Source organism: Petromyzon marinus, chromosome 32 (assembly GCF_048934315.1).
Source record: "Petromyzon marinus isolate PM22_M1 ecotype Great Lakes invasive population chromosome 32, UKy_Petmar_22M1.pri1.0, whole genome shotgun sequence".
NCBI lineage: Eukaryota > Metazoa > Chordata > Hyperoartia > Petromyzontiformes > Petromyzontidae > Petromyzon > Petromyzon marinus.
In genome coordinates this window covers 8,641,579-8,651,782 of record NC_133698.1, presented here as the reverse complement: position 1 = coordinate 8,651,782, position 10,204 = coordinate 8,641,579, and the positions used below count along the sequence as shown (strand labels likewise).

At 40.5% G+C, this 10,204-nt stretch overlaps 1 protein-coding gene across 1 annotated transcript in view; it reads left to right on the top strand.

The window, feature by feature from the left end:
• The first annotated feature begins 4,089 nt into the window (after window positions 1-4,089).
• DRD2 (dopamine receptor D2) overlaps window positions 4,090-10,204 on the top strand; it is a 68,017-nt gene continuing 61,902 nt past the window's right edge. Inside the window, exon 1 of the mRNA XM_076071265.1 lies at window positions 4,090-4,308. The gene's annotated coding sequence lies outside the window, so the exon portion shown is untranslated. The remainder of the gene's footprint in view (window positions 4,309-10,204) is intronic.

Genomic DNA, 10,204 nt, shown 5'->3' with positions numbered 1-10,204 from the left:
TACTCCCCTGTTACGTTAAGGTGACAGTTCATGCAACTCATCCCTCGTTCCTGGGCAGTTCTGGGGTCTCACAATGGCCGAGTTACAACGCTATTGAGCCATTTGAAACCCAGATTCCCAAGTTAGTAGAGGAGGTCAGAGTGATAAGCCGGCACCACTGAGTTAGAATCATGATTCCGACAGAATCAGGATCACAATGTGTATTTAAACTGGAGGAATCTGATCAGCTATAAAGCACTATTTCACAGATGTCCAGTAGGGACGGGTAAGAACGTTACAACAACAAACAGTACAAAAACATGATAGTAGTGCAAAGTTCAAGAAAGGTAAACAAATCAGCAAAACACATACAAATGAAACAAAAACATTTCCATAATACCAGGCAAAGCCCAAAGCGGTATTAACTTATTTTTCAGAAGCGACCTGGCCACAAATGACAGCTCAACAAATAAGCCCATACTTTGGGTATTTATAGCATTAAAATAATCGAAATAATCTCAAAACATGTTTTGCATTGCACCTGGAGAGAAAAAAATCCACGCGACCACTGGGAGAACATGCAAACTCCAAATATACAGGCGTCAGGGTCAGGATTGAACCCTTGACCGTCTGGATACCAGGCGAGGAAGATGACATCTCGTCAACGTGGCGTCCCTTTAATCAATAAACAAAGTGAATAAGCTAAAATTGCATAATTGATTCGGAAGCTTGGGCAAGGCAGTAAAACAACAGACACCTGCGATTAAACCAGGTTATCGACTAAAGCGAGTTGATGATCTCAGCCCATTCACCAGCGAGTGCACAAACAAAGGTTTGAATTACATTCGGCATTGATCAAATTTTTGTCTTTGGAATATTAAAAATGAACGGTTTTACAGCAATGCGATGAACGTTTATTTTTCTGTAGCCAGTAAATATGGGAAAGTGTGGCCCCTTATTGTGGATAAATATGTTACTGGAAGAGATCTTACAAGTACGGTAGTTCTGTGATAGAGTAGCTCTTTCCACGGACCATTCTCAAACAAAAGGTTGCACTGGTCTGTAAGGGTTCTAAATGGTTACTACCTCTCGTGACGTGGCACTGAGATCACAAGGAAATGAACATTGGGAAGAAGATGGCATGATGTATTTGTGAACCTTGGGCATTGGCATTCGTTTCTAGTAGAGCACTCTGTGCTAACTGGTGTCTAAGTAGGTTGCCAAACCACCATTCCTTGTTTCACAGCACTCCCATTCTGCTTGTGGCCAAAAAAAACATCACAATATAAGTGAATAAGTGTAAACTTGTAGCTTCTGTTTACTCTTCAGCCTCGACCTCATATTTTCCTCCTGGTTCTCATCCTGGGAAAGTTTTTGCTCATGCCCTTTTCTAATCCTGTAACATGGCACTAATCGAAAAATTCCTCAGATGTTTGCGTGTGTGCGCGCGCGCATGGAAGCACACTTCAACTATAATATTAATATCGGAATGTTACTTTCTGGCAATGAGGGCATCCTGACCTACACCGCAGAGTTCTAAACGGTGAAAATGAAACTTTATGCGTTTTCACAAGCCAGCGTTGGTCTCTTCAGATCGTTAGGAATTCTCGCCACATCCTCTTGAGAATTTGATATTATAATTCATGCCCTTGCTAGCGCGCCGTGTAATCTCACAGTAGTTATGTGATCATCCTTTTGTGCTCCTGAATCAGTAATCAAGGCAGGTATGTGTATCATGCTAGAACGTTCAAACGTTATCGTACGTAAAAAAATATATATTTCTGAACTCCCCCCTCGAAATAATCAAGTGGGGCACTGCATTGGTATTCAAGCAGTTTTGTGAACACTATTAAAAGTAGATTTTTGCAGAGAGATTTTTTTTCGTGTAATAAAAAGGTTCCTTTTTTAAATTGTTGTAAAACACTTACAAAATATTCATCAAGAAAACCATTAAACTTTTCTTAAGGGTCTAATTAGGCTTTCAATTTGAACAAAACACTTTCAAGAGATTCACTAAACATGCATATTTGCGTGTTTCGAATTTTAACAAAATTGGAATATTACGAGTCGTGTGCTGCATCTTTACACCACCCCCCATAAAACATTAACCCTGACGCAAACTGCATGTTATGTTGTTACAGAAACTGTCCTTAAATTTTAGAACAAAATATACAATCCAGGCTTGGTTGTTCAAATTTACAAAAATAAGTAGAACATATTTCACAGTGTGAAGCATTGTATTCATGATAACCGGAGATTCAAGAAATGTTAAGGCAACTGTAATGAATTAGATAGTGATCTGGGGTCAAAAGCGAAAGGGTGAAGATGGCATTTCATGAATGCCATTCAATTTCTATTGTTGCTGCAAACTAACAGTTGCTTAACCACAAACATGTGCACAGGCCAATGACTGTCTGATCCATTACGTTTCTTAATATACTTAGCACTCTTTCAGACTCTAATGTGATGCTAATAGACAATGATGAATGTGCAGGAGGCTGTAGGCAAAGCTCAAAGAATGCATGAAATTCAATTGCATAATTGGACACATTACAGTCAATCACATTGACCTAAATTACTGCTCATTTTTTTTCCCCATCCGCTTTAAAACATTTCACTTACATCCTAAACCATCATTATTACATATTTGAATCGCACATGATGCAGATATTAAGTGGGGAATTTAATTATTCCCAGACAACTTTAAAAAATGCTGTTTAAATTACAAGTCAAGTATGCTGAGTGGAAACATGTTTTTGTTAAATTAATGTGTACACAGTGTGGCTTCCCATTTATAAAATTTTACCTCGTCCAAACATTACCTTAACTGAAATCATGAATGTAAAACTTTAAATGGTCCTGGTTCCGTGTGCTATACCACAGTGGAGGGCACCATGGTGGTGGAATGTTAACTCCTTCGCCTAGTATGCAGTAGGTGCTGGGTTTAATCTCAACCCTGACGCCTGTATATTTGGAGTTTGCGTGTTCTCTCTATTGTCGCGTGGATTTTTCTCTGATTTCTTCGGGTTTTCCCTCTGCATTTAGGAACATGAGTTTAGAGAATTTAGTTGCTGTACATTTCCACATGATAAGCCACTTCGTTGAGCTATCATTTGTGGCCAGGTCGCTTCTGAAAAAAGAGTTATATAGCTCAGTGGGCCTTACTTGATACAATGAAAACAGTTTTTCGTCGAGTTTTTCTGTGGAAAAATCTGCATTATATAAATCATAGCAAGCTGATTCATAAATGAACAAAACAACGTTTTGACTCACCTTGTCCTTTACAATGACACCAAACAACCTCCAAGCAATATTTTTAAGAGCTAAAACTTAGGGAAAAAGCATATATTTGATTTATTTTTTTATAGTTGGAAGCATTGCCTGGACTATATTTCTGCCAAATTTAAACTCCTCATCCCCTCTAGAACATCATTATAATTTATAGTCTCACACACTGTGTCCAGATTTTACATCCATATATGTTTTCAGATATGCATACATATGACTATCTACAATCTCCATGCCAATTGTGTTCAATGTGCCGTTTTTTACAGTTTGCGAGGATATGACAAAAACAAAATAGAGAAAAAGTGCAAATATTTATATTGCAAAGCTTAAAAGTGCCAGGTAACATGTTAACTTATATTCTTGGTTCTTTCGGTAAACTCATGTAGAAAGGGAAACAATAAAATAATAAAAATATAAAACAATAAATTCTCACGACGTTTCGACTGCAACACAAGCAATCATCATCAGGTGTGAAAACCACAGCAAGAAAATTTGAATAAAGTGGCGTTTTTTTTTATTTTAAACTCATCTTAACTCATCTTACAGCAGCTGCTGAAGAAACTCTGCTGCACTTGTAGCCGACACGCAGTTCGCAATCTACCTGCCTCCTTGCTGGGGTGCGTAATTATGTCTATGAAGATACATTGGAAATGTCCATGAGCTGCAGACAAACAGCATGGCAACCATGATGCCTGCTTTCACCAGGACGGAGAATTTGTTTAACGTAGAACAATTCCCAATCAAACTGAAAAAACCGGTCACCCTGAAAATTGCTAATTTACTGACAAAAGCAATAAGATACCATTCAGCGTGTTAACTCTGCTGTTCCAAAATAAAGTGTGGTGATTAGGTAAGTGGGTGTGTGTGTTGGCAGCATGACTTTATGTGTGCCACATAGTCTGAGGTATTTATTTTCCAGCTCGCCCGTAAAGTCTCACTGAATAAATACGCCTTTACACTATACACATTAAGCAACTGTTTTGCCGGAGTAGTATCCAATTTTAGACTTCATTTAGAACATGCCTTCAGTCTGCTTGGAAGGTACCGGATGAGGTTGTATTTATTCAATTCATATCGTTGCAATGTACTTTTTTATACTTCAGACTCGTGGGGTTAACCACAAGGACACAGGGCCTTAGGAGCAGGAGCGATGTTGGTAATGATTACTTTACAAGAACGATTAATGTGTTGATGTGAGGGGCGGGGGGGGGTGATGGAAGTGGGGAGATATACTCTGAGGCAGAGACGGAACTGAAAATTAAGAAATTTTAATTGTAAACAAAAGAGTCACATATCCATTTTCCACAAACGTGTTCTTTTCCTGTGGTGTTTTTTGTTGTTAGGGTCTGTCTCATTGTTTTGTGTATAATAATTTTGAGTGGACGATAACTCTGTGAGTACACGCGCACACACACACACACATGGCGAGATGCCCCCAATTTTATCCTTCAAGTATGGAGTACACGGACAGCAATTCGAACTAAACGCACACACGTAAAATCGTGTTTCCACCCGTATTCAGCTTGGAGTATGTATAATGAAATGGGCACACGTGTTACATGAAGCGTGAAGGCCTTGCTGGCACATTTGGCGTTTGTGATTTATTGGCAGACGTGTCGTGTGCTGGCGGGTTTACCAAACCCGGTAGGGTAGTGGACCACACCACAGTGACCGGCATGGTGAAGTATGATAAAGACAACCCCCCATTAATGGCACGGTCTCGTTAGGCATTCATCCAAGAAGTGGATTGATAAAACAACTGCGTGAACGCTGTTCTGCTTAATTGGAAGCCACAAGAGCATAACAAAATTCTTGCCAATAGATCCTGTATCTTGTACTGGGTGCCTTTATAGGTGACGATATAAAATAGCAAGTTTAAAGGAGGATATCAAGGAAAACAAATTAATGTGTGGGTATCCCTCGATTAAATAACGGTTTTTTTGACGAAAATTTGAATGAACGCGTTTTACAAGTTACGGGCACTTTTCAACTCACGAAATGGAATTTCCGCATAAACGAAACCTCACACGGTAAGTGCCACAAGATCATCGAACAAGAAGCACCCAGGAGGCTGCGTCATCCATCCACGACAGCGTCACGGTGTCCCGACAGTGCAATCGTTCTAACGCCTCCACACCGCCTTGCCAGTCAGTCCAACGTGCAGATATTTTGGTGAGTTCCCTGAAAAGGTCAATATTTTTGGCGTTTTTAATTTGTATTATTCATTATATTTATGTTAATTATTATTGTTTTGTGAAAGGTGACATAGGTGTAGATTATCAGGTTAAGAACCAAAGAAGAAGTTGGAGTGACCGTCCAAAACACATCCTAATTGTTGGCATTACATTAATGGGAGAATTCATTCCAATTTACGAAATGTCATTTTACGCCGTGTTTTTCTTATCTTTCAAGAACGCATCCCTTACTTAAATCGAGGGATGCCTGCACCTCGAAAACATGCCGTGTATTTTCAGCAGTCGTTTTGACCATCTCATTGTGTCTGCATGAGCATCTAGATGTCAAGTGCAATATTGATTGTGCTTTTAGTCCATGCTGTGCTCGACACTTAAAAGCCCTGGCCAATCTTATAACAAACACCCACCATCCACTCAGCCACCAGCTGTGTGTGTGTGTGTGTTTGTAGATTTGGAAAGCATAGTGGCAACGTAGAAATATATACATCACGGCCAACGCTGAGAGGTATAAAGGTTAATAAATAAATGCATGCAATCTCATAAAGTAGACTCGAATAAGCGCTGTCATAGAAAAACATATACTGCGTACATTATTTTATATTATGTAGAAATAAAAGCATTGCCAGTTGTGTTGTTATATATTGGGTTAATAATACCTGGCACAACTTTTACCAAGGAAATAATCCAAAAGTTAGCTGCCTTGGGCAGTCTCTGCATCACCCCCTCCCTACCGCATTCAGGTGCTGCAGTATCTCCCCTCAAGCCTTTGAAAGACCAGGGGCTCAAACGAAAAAAAAAATCGGTAATCCACCGTGCCTTGGAAGACTTGGGAGCTAACGTTGCAGCAATTACCGAACACTGTTACCCTCGTTGTGTTTACATGGCAACTTCAATTATTGCAGGGTTTCAGTAAAAGCCAGGATTAATGGGGGGATTTTTATTTTCATCAATCCATTGGGGCATGCTATAATTAGAGAAAATCATCAGGGGGTCCCGGGATTTTTTAAAGTTCGAGGGAAAGTATCCACGGGGGCCTCTGGTGAGCCACTGGGGGCCCCAAGGCTATTGAAGGGGTTCCTTACAGAGAACAAAGTCAGGGCCAAGGCCTCCAGCGGTGTCCATTGATAATGGTGGGAGTAGTGCCAGTTGCCGGTGGCGTTACTGATGGTGTTGTGTAGTGTTTGCAGTATTGGTTGTGGCAGTGGTCGTGGTGGGAATAGAGGTGGTGATGGTGGTTAGATCGCGTAAATATGAATGTGTCGTTAAACCTGCCACCATCCGATACAGCCAAATAGTAAGGTTTGTCACTTAAACAAAACATGTCAATTAGTTACTAGTTCAGCACACCGATGTGTTGGCGGGTAAACGCACAACATTTACAATTCGAGTATGATGTTTCACCGGTAATTACAACCGGCATCATCAGGCGCCAGCCAGAGTTGTGGAGAAATCCTCCTCCTGTTTCGGGCTTAAATAGAGGGGGTTAATGTGATGTCGTCACTCGTGAGCCAATCAGGTGTGAAGACCAGAGGGGCAGTGGAGGGTTAATGTATTCATATAAATGACAATGGATCTCTTTTGTTTCAAACTCATTAGTATTTCCCAGATTCTAATTCGTAGTACGTATGTGGTCGATGATAGCGAAACCTTTCCTAAGCCCCTCTTGACATTTTTTTTTGTAAATATATAAATATGCGATGAGGCAAACGGTCCAGGGTTCCGTCAATTCCTCATTATGGAAAAGGAGAATGGACTGAGGAACCATTCCATAATCTGCGTAAACTTTTAGTGAACAAATCCTCTAAATTTGTTCCAACCATTGGTGCCGCAGTTTATGCCATTTAGTTTAGAAGTCCACCCACCCGCCCTTATTTTCAAACTGCAAGTGGAAACATTTCAATCCTGATTTGAAGCTTTCGTGACATGCAGGAACCCATACTCTTTGGTTCTTTCGGTAAAGTCACGTCGGTAGAAATAAAATAAAATAAATCACGACGTTTCGAACGCAACACAAGCGTTCGTCTTCAGGTGAGAATCGGGATAGCTGCGATGTCTGCTGTGAGCAGCACGATGTCTGCTGCCTTGTGAAAAGAAGCTTGTGGTCGCTGCATCTCTTCAGAAAGGTGAGAGACTCGATCAAGTGAGCCTTCTTGTCTCGCAGTCTGTTAAACGCTCTAACAGATGTGTGTAAACCCTCCCCGTAGAGGCGGTTCAATCTTGATTTGAAGCTTTCGTGATTGCAGGAATCCATACTCTTTGGTTCTTTCGGTAAAGTCACGTAGCTATCCCGATTTTCACCTGAAGACGAACGCTTGTGTTGCGTTCGAAACGTCGTGATTTATTTTATTTTATTTCTACCTACGTGACTTTACCGAAAGAACCAAAAGAGGATGGAAACATTTTATTTCATCAAGTGTGAAATCTGGAACCGTTTAGCGCGGTCGGCTATGTCCGTTGCAAAGGAAGTTCAAGTTACAAACACACAAAAGTAGAACAGCCAAAATAAGATTACATGACTATTTTTTTCCAAAATACATATTAAAACAGGAGTCGGGGTAAGTTATTCATAGCAACATTAGATTTGTTGTTATTATTATCTGAAAATTGTATTTGAGAAACAAATTCAGACGTATATAAACGGAAAACATTAACCATCTCAGATTTCATTATAACAAGCAACGCAAAACAACTCATTCGCAGGTGCTAGGTGGATTGTTACTTCGTGGGACCATGAGAGATGTCTTAGGAGGAGCCTTCATCCAGCAGTTGATTTATTATGACCGCTGATAATGATAACGTACTCGTGATTCGAATTTTCACATGTCACAACGAGTGGTCAAGTGCTTGATACATTTGACATAAATCTTATACTGGGTATGTAGATCATTTGTGGATGAAGAAAACTGGGATATGGATATCGATACATATATATACAATAACACCAACTGAGAGTATAAGTCTCTTCCTGGGGGAGAAATTAAAAACAGCCAGCAAGCTTTGTTTTTTTGGTCACCCTATTCTATGCATTCTGAACATCCTCCCCCCAAATGGTTAACCTTTCATCTTTTTGGACATATATTTATTAATGTCTTTGCACATTTCAACTTTATAAATGCTTTTAATGCAGGGGAAAAAAAAACGTAGATGTGCAAACACCCGAAATGTACTCATCGAGACATTAAATGAGGTCTGGATAATTTCCAATTCTGCAAAAAAGTGAAGCGTTTAGATTTTGTTACAATGCCTTCAAGCGTGAATTAAATTACAACTCTCTATCTACACTCAATAATGAATTCTAGTGCAATAGACTCTACCAAAAAAGGCATTTTTTTGTGATTAACGTGGTGTTTTTTTTCTTCCGAATATAAGAATGCCAGTATTTCTGTTACCTGATCCACACACAGCTTATAATATGATTGAGGCGTCTTAATGTGTCGTCAACTGAAAGAGTGTTTGCAGATATACCACATCAACGATGAATCACCCAATTCCCAGAGGGTGAAACAGGTTATGTTCCTTCGGGAATTGAGTGGGGAATATACAATTAAAATTAGTGCCACTGTGCGATAGTTATTTTTCACTGCTTTATTATGATTAAGATTGTATGGTTCAGCGATCCTTACTTTAATTGTTTTGCTCACAACAATAAAAAAAAATCGTAAATATCTGTCAGGGGTTAACCCAACTGGAAAAAAAACACTGTAGAATGTATACTTAGGGCAGTTAGTGAAAGAAAACCAAGATAAATGAGTAAAAATAAGGGGCAGTTGGAGTCCTTTTGGAAAGTCCTTTGGTAAGTTGAACCTGATAATGACGAAGCAACACGAAACTAGAGCTTAAAAACACAGCTGGGAGAGATGCCCTGCTTGGGATTACACTGAGAGACGGAAAGATGAGCACACGGATTAGAGAACACACGCAGATTAAAGACACAATTTGCCTGTTGAGAAAACGAAGTGAGCTTGGCTTAATACGCCACGGTGGCGAGATGTTAACTACCTTTCCTGGTGTCAAGGAGGTTGTGGGTTTGATTCTGACCCTGGCGATGCCTCTTTATTTGTAACTTGCTTGCTTACCCGTCCAAGAACGGGTGTATATGGCAGTAAATGTGAAATATTCAATAGAAACATTGTTTAGCTCATGATTCTTAATGAGGGGGGGGGGGGGGTTGCCCCATGTGGAGTGACGTCACCCGCTCATGGTTATTGTGGAGCGGTGCGGCATGTGGAGTGACGTCACCCGCTAATGGTTATTGGGGAGGGGTGCAGCATGTAGAGTGACGTCACCCGGTAATGGTTATTGTGGAGCGGTGCAGCATGTGGAGTGACGTCACCCGCTTATGGTTATTGTGGAGAGGTGCGGCATGTGGAGTGACGTCACCCGCTCATGATTATTAATGAGGGGAGGGGTGCGGCATGTGGAGTGACGTCACCCGCTCATGATTATTAATGAGGGGAGGGGTGCGGCATGTGGAGTGCGCGACCTTCTTGTGCGTTCGTGTAAATTTCTACGCGGGCATGAATATTAATGAAGGGAGGGGGGGGGGCTCTTTTGTAGTGACGTCACGCACGGATGTAGCACTGTGCTGCGTAGATTTATTTTTTACCGTCACTTTCTGTAAAGAAATGTCATTTGAAGCGACTTTGTGCAATTCATTATTTAATTCAGCTCGACTTCCTCTGCATTAAGTGTAAAAATCCACCCACTCATGAATGTTAATGAGGGGAGGTGGGCCTCATGTG